The sequence below is a fragment of the Nymphalis io genome, chromosome 11, assembly GCF_905147045.1.
Source record: "Nymphalis io chromosome 11, ilAglIoxx1.1, whole genome shotgun sequence".
Classification (NCBI taxonomy): domain Eukaryota; kingdom Metazoa; phylum Arthropoda; class Insecta; order Lepidoptera; family Nymphalidae; genus Nymphalis; species Nymphalis io.
Window position 1 is genome coordinate 8,698,314 of NC_065898.1, and position 18,858 is coordinate 8,717,171.

An 18,858-nucleotide genomic window follows, 5' to 3' on the forward strand; every position below is an offset into this window, starting at 1 on the left:
TAGCCTATTCCAACATTTATATACATATATTAAGTATTACTCCTTCCATTACATCTACCGATAGCCTATTCTAATCACTAGAGGAGTAAACCCAAATAAAAAACAAATAAACCCAGATAAGACACCGACCATTGGTCACCGATATCAATTGACGCGATAACATTGGTCGACATCTTGAATAATCTATGATATTCACTATGGAAAATAAATGTTTTAGACAGAGATAGAATAATCAAATCTTTTGTCCCTTATCGCGTAACTAGTTTTATCAAGGTCGGATACTCAAGTATGAAACAAACTTGACAGTAGGTGCGTTCATTGTGTTTATTGTTCAATTTTTGCTTATTTTTATATTAGAAAACGATTCTAACCCAGTGAAAAGTAAAACAAACATAATGATATAAGGATTTATATTATATCGAAGATTATACAATGGTGCATTGTCGTTTTATTTCATGTTAAAGCGATAGCAAGAATAAAATTGCCAGCGTGTGTTTTCACAGGTAAGAAAGACCGTTTTATCCCTATATATAGTTTCTTATTGATGATTATTTATGCCATAGCATGACGCCACCTTATATCGCATTAAAATCCTGAAGATAATAGGATTTGTTGTTATCATTCATAACCTATAAATATTTATCATGTAAGGGCTGGCAGCGTCACCTAATAAAATGTCTCGATTTTTGATTAAAAGTTGCGAAATAAATTCGGAGTCTAATAACAGCCTACAATGCTTCGTTATCTATAAATATGTTATTTTAATTTATTCTTTCTCCTATTTGTAATTTCCTAATGACAATATTATTTAATATTCTTCTTGAATTTATTATTATTATAATTTATTATATTAACATAGATTACATGTGGCAAACATGCTTTATAAATAATTTAATTAAGTATTTTAGATTGCAACATCTGAGGAAAATGCTAATCCAGTACCATATAAAGATACTGAAGCACTATTGATAACGGAAACAAAAACAAACAATGTAACGGTTTTTGGGTGTAGTTGGAAAACAAAACAAAAATTAACTAAAAAATAAAAAGTAAAATTTAATAACCTCATTTTGTTTTAATTAAATCCTGAAAATTATTTATCTCCCAAAACAGGGAATGCAGTTACTATGGCAACATTATACGCACACATTGGTATATTGACTTGGTCAAAGTGAAATCATCTCATGTCGTATCTACATTTTGACACGTATATACGACTTACCGAGGAGACCAGGACCCCCTGTTAGTGGTTAGAACACGTGAATCTTAACCGACGATCGTGGATTCAAACCCGGGCAAGCACCACTGAATTTTCATGTGCTTAATTTGTGATTATAATTCATCTCGTGCTTTACGGTGAAGGAAAACATCGTGAGGAAACCTGCATGTGTCTAATTTCATTGAAATTATGCCACATGTGTATTCTACCAATACGCATTGGAGCAGCGTGGTGGAATAAGCTCCAAACCTTCTCCTCAAAAGGGAGAGGAGGCCTTAGCCCAGCAGTGGGACATTAACAGGCTGTTACTACTACTACTACTATTGGCATATTAGGTCCTTACATATGAAATTGGCGTTTTGTACGGGAGGAATATAAAGTCAATTTTTTTTTGTAAAATGTATTTAATAAACCAACGTTTGCACCGTTGAGTTGAATTTTTTTCCTTGTAAGAAGTTGTCCAAATTCCGGAAAAAATGGTAAGCTGTTGGAGCAAGGTCCGGGGAGTACGGTGAATATCGCAGACATTCCAATTGTAGCTCATCTAACTTAATGGTTGTTTGTTGTGCAGTGTGTGGTCTTGCGTTGTCGTGAAGCAGCAGTGGCCTAGAGCGATTGACCAATCTCGGTTGTTTAGCAGCTAGTTCTTCCTTCATTGTTTGCAGTTGCTGACAATAGATATCTGCCGTAATCGTTTGGCCAGATTTTAGAAAGCTGAAGTGAACGACACCGGCGCTAGTCCACCAACACTCACAAGTAACTTTTTCTGAGTCAATTTTCGTTTAGCGCAGGATTTGGCAGGGTCTCCAGGGCTCAGCCATTGCGACGAGCGCTTTCGATTATCGTACAGTATCCACTTAATTAAGGTTATTTGAAAAGCCGAGATGGTCCAGTGGTTAGACACGTGAATCTTAACCGATGATCGTGGGTGAAAACTTAATTTGTGTTTATAATTCATTTCGTGCTTGACGGTGAAGGAAAACATCGCGAGGAAATCTGCATGTGTATGATTTCATTGAAATTAAGCCTCATGTGTTTTCTACTAACCCGCATTCGAGCAGCGTGGTGGAGTAAGCTCCAAACCTTCTACTTAAAAGGAAGACGAAGCCTTTGCCCAGCAGTGGGATATTAACAGGTTGTTACTGTATACTGTGTATATAACTCTAAAAACGACCTACATATATTCTCTAAACCTGAATTTATTTAGCTGTGACAAGGCTTCTAGATATTAAGATTTATAAAATGTCGTATATTTTACGAATATTATAAAATAGTAAGAAGATCGTACATCGATATCGAGATCGTATATCGAATGATCGTGTCGTCATTTTTGAAGTATTTATTTTTCGACAGAAACAATCTCAAATTATTCAATACGGTTTTTTTCAATCTTTTCTATATTCTCGTGTATAAAATATATAAATAGGCTACCTATGTTTAATATATACCTACCGAGGTACTAGTTAGTATTTGCGTACTTCAAAAGTTTGTATAAGTTTTAAGTTTATAAAGAAAGTAAAATGCTGAGTGTTCGTAATCTGTTTATTCAAAAATCTGTCTGTGTTTCGACTACAAATGTTATTAGCTCCAACGATTACAATGATATGCCAAAGCGTCGTGTTTTTAAAGCACCAGTCCCAATCGTTAATTCTTCGTTCGCTCAACGCTTTGATCCATTCATTTCGCCTTTCATGTATAATAAAGTAATCAAATTATGCGACATCAAAGTCTGCACTATAAAAAAAAGCTAAACAGGCTCTCTATATTTGGTTAGTCACACTTTCGTATGATATGACAGAAAGTATTCTTACCGTGCTATCGTGATTAAAAAAATATATATAAATAAAATATAATATATATAAATAATGTATCTATATAGCACCCACATTATATTGTATTTATATATACATACATTTAATATTATTGACATTTTATATAGTTTTAATAGTCTTGCGTAGTTTGCTTAAAATTATATATATATCTATAAAGTTAACAACAATGTTTTAAGAACACGTTATTAACCGTAGGTAAAACGCTGTCTATAAATCGTAGCAAGGTATTCACGATACAAGCTTGCTTAGTGTGGAGTCCACCGAAAATACAATTATGATATCGTTTCAGCAAACAACCCAGCTATTGTATCAAGTGTGTAATATTTACTGTAAATTAAACAATTTTTTATTTTTAAGTATGTATACCTACATATATATCGACTTATAACAGATGTGCTTAAATAATTAAAAAACGGGTTTCTGCGAAATCGTTAACAATATTATTTTGTCATGCATTGATTGTGTGTAAAAAGTTAGTTCGTCGGGAAAGAAGACGTAAACCTTAACAGAAGATTGCTGGTTTGTTAACGGGTAGGACCTTTGATTTATCAATTAGTAGCAATAGTAGTGTACGATTGTTCATAGAATTAACTTTAGTTAAATGGTCACGTAAAATGCATACTTTTAACTTAATTTATTAAGGCTTTTACGAACATTTATTCTCATTACATCACCATACTACCGATTATATATTATATTATACTGATTCCGATAAGATATTTTTTGTCGAGTTGTAATTTATACCTCATTTAAGAAGAGAGAAATTTAAATATTTAGTTTACCGAGCGTGGGATTCTGATTACTTTATAGTCTTTGACAAAATGTATTGAAAACTGTAACATTCATTTTTAGATTAAAGGTGTCGTAAAAGGCCTATTAAGACAAATAAATGTCATCATGTATATAAATATATATATATATGGTTTAATATTTTTATTACTTATAATAAATATGGTGAACTTCTGCTAGTATCGTTGTTATAATATTCTAATAATATTTTACTTCAGTTATTAATCGATATAAAACATTTGATTTTTTTTTTTTATATCGCCGGGAGGGCAAATGACTCTACTCCACCTGATGGTAAGTGGTAGTAGAGTCCAAACGCGACGACGGCCAGTACAGACGGGAAAAACGTTCTGCACTAGCCGCCTTCGCCTTGCCGGCCCGCAAGATGCCTCTTCACGCCTCGTTTGAAGGAACCCGGGTTGTAAGAGGAGGGGAATACGTGAGCTGGTAAGGAATTCCATTTTTTGGAAGTGCGACAAAGAAAGGAGTTGCCAAATTTCTTTGTTCGCGATGGAATTGATGTCACAGTTAGGCGGTGACATCGAGAACCAGCTCGCGTGGTAAGTCCACGCGAAGGAAAGGAAAAAGGAAGAAGGAAGGAAGAAGGAAGGGGGAAGCAGGAATTAGAGAGAATAATTCCTCAGAGCACTCGCCGTGATACAGTCGATAGAAAGCGCTCAGTGCTGCTATCTCACGACGCAATTGTAAAGGTTCAAGGGTGTTTGTGACCTTTACGTCGTCTTTACCAATAATGCGTACGGCACGTCGCTGCAACCGGTCCAAGGCCTCAAGTAGGTACTTAGCGGAGCCATCCCAAAGGTGCGAGCAATATTCCACGCAAGACCGTACCTGTGTTTTGTACAGCAGGCACAGTTGTTGTGGCGTGAAAAAGCGCCGCACCTTGTTCAGAACTCCGAGTTTCCGTGAAGCTGTTTTTATAACAGCCTCGATGTAATCCCTTGGACTAAGGTCGCAGCGAACGTCAATCCCCAGCATGGCGATTTTGCTTTGCATCACCAGCGGAGTACCACAGAGGGAGGGAAGAGGGGAAAATGTTGACTTTTTCACCGTGAGAGCGCATACCTGTGTTTTCTTGGCATTAAACTCAACAAGATTATCAGAGCCCCATTTGGCGATGAGATCTAACGTCCTATCGAGTTCAATGACAAGATTCTCCCGCCTCTCCTCAGTTTCCGCCCGCCCAGCCACTGCGCGTCCGTGGTATCCACCATGCACTGTACTATCATCTGCATAGCAATGTATGTTCCCAAGGGAGAGCATATCATTGATATGCAAAAGAAAGAGTGTGGGAGATAGCACAGATCCCTGGGGGACCCCAGCATTCACTACATAGAATTGTGAAGCGCAACCATCTACTAAAACACGAAGGCTACGCTTGTGTAGGAAGCTGGCAATCCAGGTGCATAGCTGAGCAGGCAGACCATATGCCGGTAGCTTGGAGAGAAGACTTCTGTGCCAGACCCTGTCGAAAGCCTTGGAGATATCGAGGCTGACAGCCAACGATTCTCCATGCTTGTCTATAGCTTCACCCCAGAGGTGTGTTACGTACGCTAGAAGATCACCTGTGGACCGTTTTGGTCGAAACCCGTACTGACGATCATTAATTAGACAGTGATCTTCTAGGTAATGGATCAGTTGGTTGTTTAAAATCCGTTCCATCACCTTACAAAGTACTGAGGTGATAGCTATTGGCCGATAATTTGCCGGGTCAGACCGATCCCCTTTTTTGGGAACCGCTTGCACATTAGCTCTTCTCCAAGCCTCCGGCACACTTCCCGAAGAGAGAGAAAGTTGGAACAGGCGCGTTAACACAGGAGACAGCTCCGCTGCGCACTTCTTCAGCACTATGGCTGGTATTCCATCGGGACCGCTAGCTTTCCGTACATCAAGTGATTGCAGCTCCGCACGCACATCACGTTGCCTGATTTTAATGTCAGGCATCGTATGGCCACATGCAGGTATTGTAGGTGGCAGTGCACTACAATCATCGATGACGGAATTGTCGGCAAAGAGTTTAGCCAGGAGATCAGCTTGCTCTTGCGGACTGTGAGCTAGCGATCCGTCCGGATTTCTGAGCGGTGGCAGCGAAGGTTGGCAGAAATTGTTTTGCACAGACTTGGTCAGACGCCAGAAGCTACGGGAGCCCCTAGGATGCGAAACAAGGTCATGACCAATCTGTACAATGCGCTGTGCATCCGCTCTCGTGTATGCCTTTCTACAGGACTTGGAATTTTTATTATAGTTTGCTTTCAGTGAGTCAATGTTAGATGCCCCGCTAATGCAGCCGTTGATCCACTTGCGATATGCCGCCTGCTTAGCTGATACAGCATCGGCACATTCACGAGTGAACCAACGGTTACGCGTACTCCTACTGACGAGACCTGAGCTAGGAATGTAGTATTCCATTCCCAGCATGATCTCGCCAGCAACAGCAGCGGCACTAGCTGTCGGGTCATTCCCACTGAAGCAACGTTCCTTCCAAGGGACCGACGCATATTGAGAAATGCATCGGTTGCGTATTGCCTCATGTGTAACGAATTTGTTTGATATTTAGTGGGGGACAAATGTCGGGTACTTGGGTATCTTTAGTTCAATAGAAGCCATTGTATGATTGTAGCCATTTTATCTTTACCTGCGTACTGACACGCACCGCACCTACCCTCTACTGTTCGGTTAATTTTTGTACAGCATCGTGTTAGGAAGAAATTGCATATTACATTTTATTATATTAGATAGATATTGACTACGTCGTGTAGATTTAAATTTAATAGAACATGGATCAAAAGTTGTGGCTTCTCGTCGAAAGGGTAGACGAACAAAACATATTTTACTTCGTGACAAGCGTAACGATGGTGCACGCAGGGCGCGAATTCTTCGAGTTTCTGGTGAGTCACTTTCGTTATTTAATTTCGTTTTGTCTGTCTGTTCGTCTGTTTGTGCAGGCTAATCTTTGAAACGGCTGAATACCAAATTGACCGTACCCAAATCAGTTAAGCCGTTTCTAAGATTATCGTGCACAAGCAGACAAAAATTCTAACAATCATTGATTTGGGTTTTATTGCGTTGATAAAGGCCCACGATAAAAGTTTTACTCAAATATCTTCCATGTACAGACAGTGATCAGTTACATTTCTATTGTATATGTATGTATAGGTATAGATTATATGATTTTCAACTACCGACATGCTCTATAGGTAAAGAGAGGTAAGTACCTCCTTTTTTTCAATCAATTATTATAAAATAAGTGTATTTGACACAGCTGTTCCGACAGAAGTATTTTTTTTAGATATTATTTGGAGATTTTAGATTTTAAATATCGTATGAATTTTTATGTTCATATATTATATCTTGTTATCATATAATTATATACATTTTCAGATAACAAACATTATGTCAAAGAGTTGAAAGTGATGTTGAAAGACAAGACCATCAAGTGAAAACTGTTCTTTCATTGTGTGTGAATACTATAAAAGAGATGAAAACGGGTCCAATGGTGAGTATAAGATTATTCATTTATTACAGATAATACTTATTTATATATGTAATTATTATTCCTCCGTCAATTTGTATTTATTTACAGCAATTATAAAACTATTTGCTCATACTACATACATTATCCTCTTTAGGCGTAAGCCAAGATTGTAGATACTACAGACGGCGACCATAAGATTTGGCCCGTCCATTTGTTTAATGTATATTGTTTGAAGAAAAAACATTTTACGTAATTTTATATACATATAAATCAAACGAAACTTTGAGATTATAAAAACGAAGCGATTATAAAAATACTATCTTACCTTACCTTACTTATACTATACTAGATTCGCCTTTCGGACGTCGTTGAGCGAGGTTGTGTTTCTTAGTGCGATAAGATTGTTCGAATTGGCGAATTTTAACATCTAGTTCGAAACCGAGGGTCGCCTGTTAAAAATAAACTTTTATTGTTGAAAGTTTAGATATTCTTTTTATATACTTAGCATTATAAGAATGTAAAATCAGGAAACCTTGTATGTATATAATGCAATAGGTAAATTCTAAAACGCAGTGGGATAATATGGTAGAATGGGCTCAAAGTGAAGAAGATCTTTGAAAATGTTAAATATGGCTTATAAGAACCGACTGATATTTTACTTTAATAAATACCTACTTAACATTTTTCGTGGAATTATTACACATTGTAATAAATAAATCTTAACAAAAGATAAAAATATATACACAGAAATACAAAACCAACAATCACCAAGAAAACAAAATTTAGAAACACCAATGACATAAAACTATCAAAGCCTCGTACTATTAACTATGCGAAGAAAAATATTATGTTTGACGGAGCGAAACATTTTTATAGTTTACCAAAAAATATTAAAGAAGCAAAAAGTATGCGTCAGTTTATGAGACTATTAAAAATATATGTTCGAAGCAATATAAAATAACACAGGTACATAAAATGAAACAAACTGTATAATTATGTACAATAATTTATTACATTTAATAAAAAAAAATTAATAAATAAAATAAAACAAATAATAATAAAGTCATAAATTCTCTCTCTTTCACTCATACCACTTCCTAGCTGTACTTAATCCGTGTATTTGCGATAAGACCAGTCTATCGACAATAATGCAGGGTTTTCACAGATACCCTCTTCGAAACTGTATTTTTTTTCATTTTTTACTAATATTCTTTATACATTATATAATTATACTTTACTACGCTGATGTTATTGTAATTATCTTATGTTCTCATGTCAGTTAATTTGATTCTTAATGAGAAATAAAGTTGCATTAACCCTTATCAATTTATTATGGTAATAAACCTTTTTAGTAAGATTTAAATTAACATTATATAATCTTCAATAACTAAACCAAGCTCGCCTACTAATATAATCAGTATCTTTTTAGGATTGACATGAAAGATTAAGGATTCTGTGCGGATTTTTTTGAATTTTAACTTTTTTAAATTCTTGTCTTGATATTCTTGCATTAGAAATAGTCGGTGATCCTGACTGCATTCAAGTTTTGTGTTTCGATTGGTTTATAATAATTTCATCCAGAAGCGTAGGATTTTGGACGAAATTCTCACCTAGACTTTACGGTCAAAATCAATTAAATCACGGGTATTTAGATCAGGCTTGTGATGAGACCAGCACACCGAGAGTCTTGGATATATTATATACGCAGGCTGATTGGCTTCAGCCACTATTTATAGGTTCTGGTCGGTCCGTCAAAATTGACGGAAGGAAGTCGGTCATCGAAAAAGTTTCTATTTTGTGTAAATTCCTGTGGAAAAAGATCTATTTAGAGCGTTGTGCGAACTAGCCAGTTTTAAATAGGGCCTCCAAATAATATTGCCACCTCATTGAGAAACTATGCGTCTAACGTGGCTTCGTTACGTTACGTTACGTTTACGTTTTTTAATAATTTTCAAATATTTTAGTGTAAATGAAATTAAAAAGTTTTTTGTTTTAATTTGAAAACTTTTAAGGCTTGGCGAGCGAGCCAACTCATGATGATTGGTCGACCGCCGAGGTACAGTACTGCATTCAAACATTTACAATTATGTCAATAGCTTACGGGTAAAAGTGGTGTGCCCGCTTTGGGCATTCCCCTATATATTCCCCCTTCACTATTACCCCTTCACTGGTGGTAGGGCTTTGTGCAAGCTCGTCTGGGTAGGTACCACCCACTCATCAGATATTCTACCGCAAAACAGCAATACTTGATATTGTTGTGTTCCGGTTTGAAGGGTGAGTGAGCCAGTGTAATAACAGGCACAAGGGACATAAAATCTTAGTTCCCAAGGTTGGTGGCGCATTGGATATGTAAGCGATGGTTGACATTTCTTACAATGCCAATGTCTAAGAGCGTTGGTGACCACTTACCATCAGGTGGCTCATATGCTCGTCCGCCTTTCTATTCTATAAAAAAAAAAAATATTACGTATTCCCTTTGGCAATTAATCGAAAATCAAAAATAAGGAAAGAAGCAATACAATGATGAATGTTCTATTAAGCCAGTCGTAATGAGTTTACTCTTAAGCCATTTAAGTCATATATAACAAGATTTAATGTTGAAATTAATCAGATGTCCTATCTATAATGGATAGGACTCTGCGGCAGCGTCCGGCCTGCGTAAGCACGTCGCCGTCGATGAGGTCTCCTTCTTCGTTGCGGGAGTGAGTACACGTCGTCCTCCCACTCCCGCTCTGCTTCCTCCTTTTGCGACATGACGCATCCGCTGAACCGGGACACTGCCACCCAGATCTCTTCGCTTCCGGCCATCTTCTCGACGACCGAACCGTGAACCGTGGCCGGTCAAAAGCTGTGTCAGGTGATACGTGGGTGGGCCACGCTTGCGCTCGACCCACTTCCTCAGCACCGGCCGAATGGCCGCAACGAGGTCCCGGCTAGCACCCAGTTTCTCCGACCACTCGGCGAATACCCTTTCGCGGGCCTCCTCCCGCCACATCCGTCCGACACCGTGCGGTACGCCCGAGCTGCTCTGAGCGCCATCGCCGACGTTACGGTTGTTCAGAGCCCTACCTAGCGCCCCGGCTGCAGTCACCAACTTTGGGGCCAAGCGCCGGAAGTGCTATTCGAACTTCCACCTGCCGTCGAGTACGAGTCCCAGGTACTTCATCGTCGACCCGACGGCGATGGAAATTCCGCCCACCGTTATCGCCGCCCCCGGAGGTGGCGCATTCCGAGGCCCGTGAAAGACGAGGGCCTCGGATTTGTGTAGGGCCACCTCGATTCCCAGCGCGCGTATTCGGTGGACCACGTGCGCCACCCCAGCCGTGGCGAGATAAGCCGCCTCCCGGTATGATCTGCCGCGGGCCGACACGAGGGTGTCGTCAGCGTAGCACGTGACGCTGACCCCCCACAACGTGGCCCCGCGCAGCACCCAGTCGTAGCCGATGCACCACAGGAGCGGTCCTAGTACCGACCCCTGCGGAACACCGCACGACGACGACCTGACGGCCCATCCGTCCGCAGTCGGGAAGGCCACCGCCCTGCCCGAGAAGTAATCGGCCACGGTACGCCGCAGGTAGCCCGGCACAACGTGGAACCGCAGGGCCTCCATCACCGTATGGCAGGGTGTTGAAGGCATTGGAAATATCCAGCGACACTGCCAACACCACCCCGCCCCGAGACACTTCCTCCTCGGCCAGGGCCCTCACCCTGGCGATTGCATCGAGCGTCGAGCGGCCGGGACGGAACCCGTATTGCCGCTCGTCGAGTCCCGGCTCCATGCTGCCGACGAGACGGGCAGCGGGCATCTGCTCGAAGAGCTTGCTCACCTCGTCGAGCAACACGATTGGGCGGTAGGCCGACGGCTGATCGGGCGGACGCCCGTCCTTGCGGATCAGAACGAGCGTGCCCGTTTTCCACAGAGTATGTTCTAACCTTAGCTAAGATAGCAAAAGTCAGAATAAGTCATAAGTTTGGTGGCAGACCACAATACCTACTCTGTTTAGATTTCGGAACTAAGAAACGTCAAACGTGAATTTTGACTTCTGAGGATTGTGATAGATATGTTACAATTAAGAACTACGAATTTGTTTTGATATGAATTATGCAATTATACTGCGATTATAGTGCGTGATTTCGATCGCATCGTTTATCAAATAATGTCAAACGAAACGGATCTGTTTATATCAGTTCTGTTAACAAGTGTGGCTTATAATAACTACTCCCAATGATATTTATCTTCGTGATTTATTTACCTATACCTTATTATGTCTATAATTCATTATTAATAATTTCGTTAATCATCATACTATTAAATTACGATGTAAACAATAATTTAACTTTATTAGTTTGTAAACTGACTTCTGATTATTTTTTGTATAAAGTGGGTAGGACGCACGAAATGAGCTCAATCATTTTAAATAATTCCTGGCACAACGTTACGCTGTCTGAATATTATAAATTGAGTGTATTAATTATTGGACTGTTTTTCATTAACTCATTTAACCCACATAAAACACACAAGTGTTAACAGTTCCTCGGTCATGTTTAAACGTATAGTTATTTATTATTATTATTTATTTATTAAGGTTTACCAACAGTTGTTTTCACTGAATATAACACATAATACATTTTAAAATATATATATATACATAGAATAGCGCAACAACTAATTATAGGTAAACACCGCTTGTAATACTTACATTACATAAAAAGAAATAAGTAGCTACAGCAAATTCATTTAACACTAATCATAGATAAACGAAAATTTAATTACGATACACGAAAAAAAAAAATGAATAACAAGAATATGTATATCTGAAAGTGTCTTATAAAAGTAGTTATTTTACTAATCAAAGTAAGATAAGCCAGTACAAGTTGATTTCAATCATAATGTAGATCGATTTGATCACTGCAAGTATTTATCACTTTACATAATCTCGAACAGGAAGAGTTGGCACCTAACGCAGTCTTTCTAAGAGGTGGACAGAGTGGTGTGATCGAGCTGCGAGGGAGCCTAGTACCATACCAGCACCATAGTATGAGCCTATTGATGTCGCTTTGTAAACGTATAGATCTTCATTTGACTTAATTACACTGACAAACTTTAAATCATCAGCAAACATAAAACGTCAGAGAAAAGAAAACAGTTTGGAAAATCATTAATAAAGTAATTGAACAACACTGGTCCCAAATGGGAACCTTGAGGAACACCTGACGATATTTTTTGTATATTCGATTCATAACCATTCATTACCACAAAGAATTGTCTGTCTTGTAGATATGAACTCAATCGCTTTAGGAAACAACCAGAAATACCGTAAGCACGTAGTTTGGAAATTAAAATATTGTGTGGAACTTTATCAAAGGCCTTGCTGAAGTCGGTGTTTATTACATTAGCTTGATGGCCCGAGTATTGCACCAATTAATAATTCTGTAAATGGAACCAGATTTGAATCGGTGGATCGGAAATCAACAAATCCGTGCTGATGATCTCTTAATTATAATTTGAGGTGCTTATAGATGTAAGGACAAATTAATGATTCGAATATTTTTGCGAATTTTGATAAAATTGAGATTGGTCTGTAGTTGAATATAGATTCTTTGTCGTCTGATTTATAAATAGGAACCACCTTTGCAACTTTCCACACTGATGGAAAAACCCCAGACACTAAAGACTTATTATAAATTATTGACAGTGGGTGAACTAATTCAGAGGAGCATGCAACGATAAACATCGGTGGAATTCCATCAGGAACGGCACCCTTATTGATACCTACACTTTTTAGTTTTTTAAGTATAGTATCTTCGTCTAAAACAGGCTGATTTAAACATATACTATAGACTATAATTTTCTAATAATTTAAGATAGTTTGAATTGAATAGAATATAATAATAGACAGACGAAAAGTAATTTGAAAATAGCTTACAAATTTCTGTAGCATCTGAAGTGGTAGTTTTTCCACATCTTCTAAAGATTTTATTTAATTATTATAGCATACGGTGGCTAGTCTATCACATTGTTTACTAATATATTTTAAATCTACTTCATCTAACGGGTTTTTATATTTTCTGTAACGTATTCTTATCCTATATTTCACTTTTATTATTTTAATAAATCTGTAGTTAAGCCAGACAGTATATGTGTTACTCTTAGGCACACGAAATGGTATAAATTCTTTGATGATTGCGTTCATTGTATCATAAAAGATCCGTAACATCCCATTCACATCAAACTGTCCCCTAAATATATATTAATTTTTCACAAATTGATAGATAATCTCCCTTCTGAAAAATTGGTCTTGCTTTAATGTTTTCATACGGAAGCCTTGTTACAATTTTCAAGGGAATTACAATATCAAGAGGTGGATACTGTTGGTCAACATTACTTAAGGGGGTTAACAGATTGCCTGATATAACATAAAGAATTCGTCGAGAGGATAAGATCTAGTATCCGATCAGCAGTGTTCTTCACAAAATTAAACTGATTGAGTCCATTGATATGAATAAAATCTAACAAAATTTCACTTGTACTGGTACAATATTATTGCTTGAACTCTCTGCTAATTGCCAATCAATGTTACTTAAATTAAAATCTCCCACAATACTCACAAGAGAGTCTGTCGATTGCTCAAAAACTGTATTGCAGTGATCCAGAAAGCATTCTAGTGTAGAACGGCGCACTGGCGGAGGGAGATACACTGCACAGAAAGCTGCATGACAAGCAGAACGTAATCCAGGAATATCTATGACCACTCAGAGATCCTCACAACTACTTTCCCAGGCTTTAACTCGTTTTGATTTAATGGTTTTCTTAATAGCAATTAAAACTCCCCCTTCCTCTTTACACTGCAAACTAGAAGTATCTCTGTCCCTCCTATAAACCAAGTAACGGTTGTCAAACAGTTCACTGCAGAGTACAGAATTATTGAGCAAGGTCTTTGTGAGAATTATAGCGTCATTGTTGGAGCGCCTGATTATTATTTAAAGCAATGTCGTAAACCTGTGTACCGACAACTTAATTTTACTTATAGTTACCGCTCACCGTCACCGTTTGATGATGATTTTTATTGTTTATTAGTGCTTTACTAGACCGTGAAAAGATTTAATTCACTATTTTCAAATATCGAAGTATGTACAGGGATAAAAAAGTGGTATGCAATGAGACCTCATTATTTTTAATTTTATTTTGCAAATGATTTAAAAATAGACTAAAAATTAATGGGAACTCAAGGTGTAGTCTCTCCGGCATTACAGTTACCCACATAACATAAAATAATCATGACCTTATAGGCTAGGCCTCCCGCTTAAATTTATTTCTTTAATTAATAAAGGTTTGCGTTCAAATTTATTGTTAATAGATTTAATGAAAATATTATATTAAACATGTATATTTTCAGACAAAATATAATTAATAAATAATGAAATTTGTATAATAAGGGTTAAACAAACATTTCAGAAAATGATTTTATTTAACTGTATTTGGACTTAATCGGTTATATTGCTTAGTACTAACTTTAGTATAATACTAGTTTAAAAAGATACATTGGTTCTAGAAAAGAGCATCCAATAGGATAAGGAAATAAACAATAGGTTTATTGAGGTTGCCTTGTTATACAAAATAATGCTTAGCGACCGAGTTTAGCCCAAAACATGTACCTTATATTTTATACCTGGAATTGACAATTTAAAAGGCACGTTACTTTGAATAACTGCTGACAATTGCTATCGGAATCTTATTTGAGCTGGAACTACTAAACAAAATCGAATCGATAATTTTACAGTTTCTTAGTGAGCTTTTACTAAGAAATATTTATTTATTTTAAATTGCAATTTATTTCCCTATACACAACCCCCATCAAGCTGCACAACAACCCCCATCAAGGTAATTACGAAAATATTTGTAAGTGATAGCTTCTTATTATAGATAGATAACAAATCTGAATAAGGATTAATTTTAATTTATAAAGTTTAAATTTTAACAGTCGAAACAAGATCTATTGGCGTCGCCACGCAGGTAACGATATAACTAAAATGGTTTCTTTTGAACTAAGGATACCTAAGTACCCGACATTTGTCTCCCAATAAATATCAAACAAAAGATTTCGTTACACATGAGACAGTACGCAACCGATGCATTTCTCAAATGTTTTAGATCAAATAATAACTGAAGTAAAATATTATTAGAATATTATAACGATACTATTACTGACTGAACTATACTATATTTATAACTTATATACCTCCCTTGAATACACGGGCGAAAATTTGTAAAAAATAATTTAAAAATTTTCAAGCGAGCCACCTAGCTTAATTTAGGTGAATCATATAACTGTAAAAACGGTCATTATATATCTAAGCCTAAATTTATTTAACTGCGACCAGCCTTATAGTTATTAAGATTTATAAAATCTCGTATATTTTATGAATATAATAAATTGTAAGAAGATCGTATATCGATATCGAGATCGCGTCGTAGTATACATTTTTGAAGCATTTATTTTTCGACAGAAGCAATCTCACATTAATCAATACGGTTTTTTTGATCTTTACTATATCCTCATATATAAAATATATAAATAGAGTACCTCTGTTTAATATATACCTACCGAGGTACTAGTTAGTATTTATTTATTTATTTAACACTTTTTGCACAACATATACATTAGATGAGAGAAGTAGGAAACAATCAAAGAAAAAGAAAATAAAAAAATGGTGCGCAAAGGCAGTCTTATCGCTTATAGCGATCTCTAACAGACAATCTTTGGTGAAAGAATATTTGTAAGAGAACAGGTAAGTGCATTTACATATAAAAAGGAGATACTAAATATTACGGGCTTAGCCCGCGGAGGCCGTATTCCATAGGATAAATAAATTAAGTCATGGTTAGAAAAGGCTTCAGCGGGAAGCTGACCATGCGCATCAAAATGACTAGGCGAGGAAACAACCATTAAGTCCAACAGCGATGGCAAACAATTCGGAAAAAAATGAGTTGCGTTCGTATGAAGTACATTAAGGTTACAGCTATTAATTATATTTTTAAAACGTTTGGCGCGTTGATCATCTTTAATTAAACAAGTATTGAAATCTCCCATAATTATTGCGTGATCAACAGACGCACTAAATTGTTCCAAAAAATTTTCAAAATTATCAAAATAATTAATAGTAAGGGACGGACTATAAAAAACGCCCAGTAGTAGTTTGAGATGGCCGAATAAGACTTCAATAAAAATATATTCAGATGACTCGCAGTATTGTGTAGGAGATTTATTTAAAATAGTAAAGGGGATATGACTACAGAGATATATTGCCACTCCACCACCACCTTTACCGGTACGATCATTCCGGATCAGATGAAAGCCAGGCAAACAGTAAGAAGTTGAAGGTAAGCAGGGTTTCAGGAAAGATTCGGATATAAGGACGGCATGAATATTTTTACTATCGAAGGAAGACAGCAAATCGGGGTAATGAGAAGGTATACTCTGTGCATTTATATACACTACATTAAAGTTTCTAGTGAAACCGGAGAAAGTTGAATCTAAAAGAGAGTTTAGTGGAAGAGAAGCACTATGAAAACTATCTTAGTGACGTACTAAGATACTCACTATTGTCTTTCGAGTCGCTTAAACTGAGAGTGTTTGAAATCATGCTGGTTATATTAACAACCAACTATTATATGTATGTATAAAATACTAAAAATAATAATAATTAAAAAATAAATATATATAAAAATGGATAAAAAGTTAAAATATATATGAATAAAAAAAATAAATAAAAAAAAAAACAAAATATATATTAGTAGGTTTAGCAATTGAGTCTACAGAACTGGTACTGGGAATAGCAGCAGGAATAGTAGCCAAAGTAATATCATTTTGTGTGCATTTAATTGAATTAAGTTCAGCTGTTGTGACAAGACGATGGCGCTTACCGTCTGACCCAGTAACAATAACGGCACCATCCTTCGTCCAGCATTTAGATATTCCAAACTTCCGTCTCGCAGCCATAAACAGTTCATGTCTCTCCTTAGTAAGGAATTCCGAAAGAGTCACACCTGTATTTTTGGAGATGTTTTCGAGTACCAGATTTTATTACAAAGCAACGCATCATGGAATTTGACAAGAATAGCTCGAGGCTTATCTCGCGTGGATTGACCCAATCGCTGGCATCGGCTGAGCTTATCCATGGCAAGCTCAGGCAACTTGAGATGATCTGATAAAACCCTCGACACCACAGTTGGTACATTCTCCTTTACTTCTTCAGGAATTCCATGCAAGAGCATCTTCCTTCTACTAACTAACTCCATTTGGATGTATTGCTTTGACAGGAGTTCAACTTGCTTCTGAAGGCTCTCCAACGCAGTTAAAACAAAGACTCTAAATGTATTAAACTGAGCCGCTATGTTGGTGGTTGGACTTAATGCTGGGATAGAACTCTGAAGAGTCTTTTGAAATTCAGCCATCCGTGAGTTGAAGTGTTCAGTCAGTTCTTGAATTGAGTGCTTGATGGACTTCATAGTGCAAGTATTTTTTTTTTTTAAATATTTCAATGTTTCTGTTTCTGGGGGATTAAATCCGTGTTATGGAGATTTAGCTGGCAGGTAGGGAACACAAATAGAACATTTGTATTAGTGTAATTATTGATCTTCCAATTTATTTAATAAAAATTAACAAGAGCTCTTATAAAACCGTGTTATCTTTTATTTGACACCTACCCAAAACCTATTTGAGTTCTTCAAAAAGTTGTATAAGTAGTAAGTATGTATACCACATACAAATACATCGACAAATAACAGATGTGCTCAAATAATTATAAAAACAATAATCTTCTGCGAAATCGTTAACAATATTATTTTGTCATGCATTGATTGTGTGTAAAAAGTTAGCTCGTCGGGAAAGAACGCTAGACCTTAAGGCCCACGATAATAGTTTTACTCAAATATCTTCCATGTACAGACAGTGATCAGTTACATTTTATTATATATATAGGTATAGATTATATGATTTTCAACTACCGACATGCTCATATATATATATATATATATATATATATATATTATATCTCATATAATTATGTACATTTTCAGATAACAAACGGGTCCAAACGGGTGAAACGGGTCCAATGGTGAGTGTAAGATTAATCATTTTTCACAGATAATAATTATTTATATAGGTATTTATTATTCCTCCGTCAATTTGTATTTATTTACAGCAATGATAAAACTATTTGCTCCTACGAATTATTCTCTCTTTAGGCACAAGCCAAGATTGTAGACACTACAGACGGCGGCCATATATTTGGCCCGTTCGTTTGTTTAACTTATATTGTTTGAAGAAAAAACATTTTACATAATTTCATATAGATATAATAGATCAAACGAAACTTAGCTTTTATAAAAATACTATCTTACCTTACCTATATTTTACCTTTACGTCTTATAAATTTCGTTGTTTGACTGTCATTGATGTAATAGCCAAATATAGAACAAATATTTAGTTATATTTAAAGCATACATGTAAATGGTGAATCAT

The 18,858-nt window shown here is 36.6% G+C and overlaps 1 long non-coding RNA gene and 1 pseudogene across 2 annotated transcripts; one reads left to right on the plus strand and one right to left on the minus strand.

Moving 5' to 3' along the window:
- The first annotated feature begins 304 nt into the window (after positions 1-304).
- Positions 305-1,064, plus strand: LOC126772018 (uncharacterized). 2 transcript variants are annotated; one of them, XR_007669617.1, is made up of 2 exons: positions 305-503; positions 901-1,064. It is a non-coding gene; the product is annotated as an uncharacterized LOC126772018 (long non-coding RNA). The 2 variants fall into 2 exon arrangements; XR_007669616.1 differs by having other exon boundaries at positions 909-1,064.
- A 6,604-nt stretch (positions 1,065-7,668) lies between these two features.
- LOC126772065 (uncharacterized) lies at positions 7,669-17,843 on the minus strand (annotated as a pseudogene).
- Positions 17,844-18,858: the final 1,015 nt, after the last annotated feature.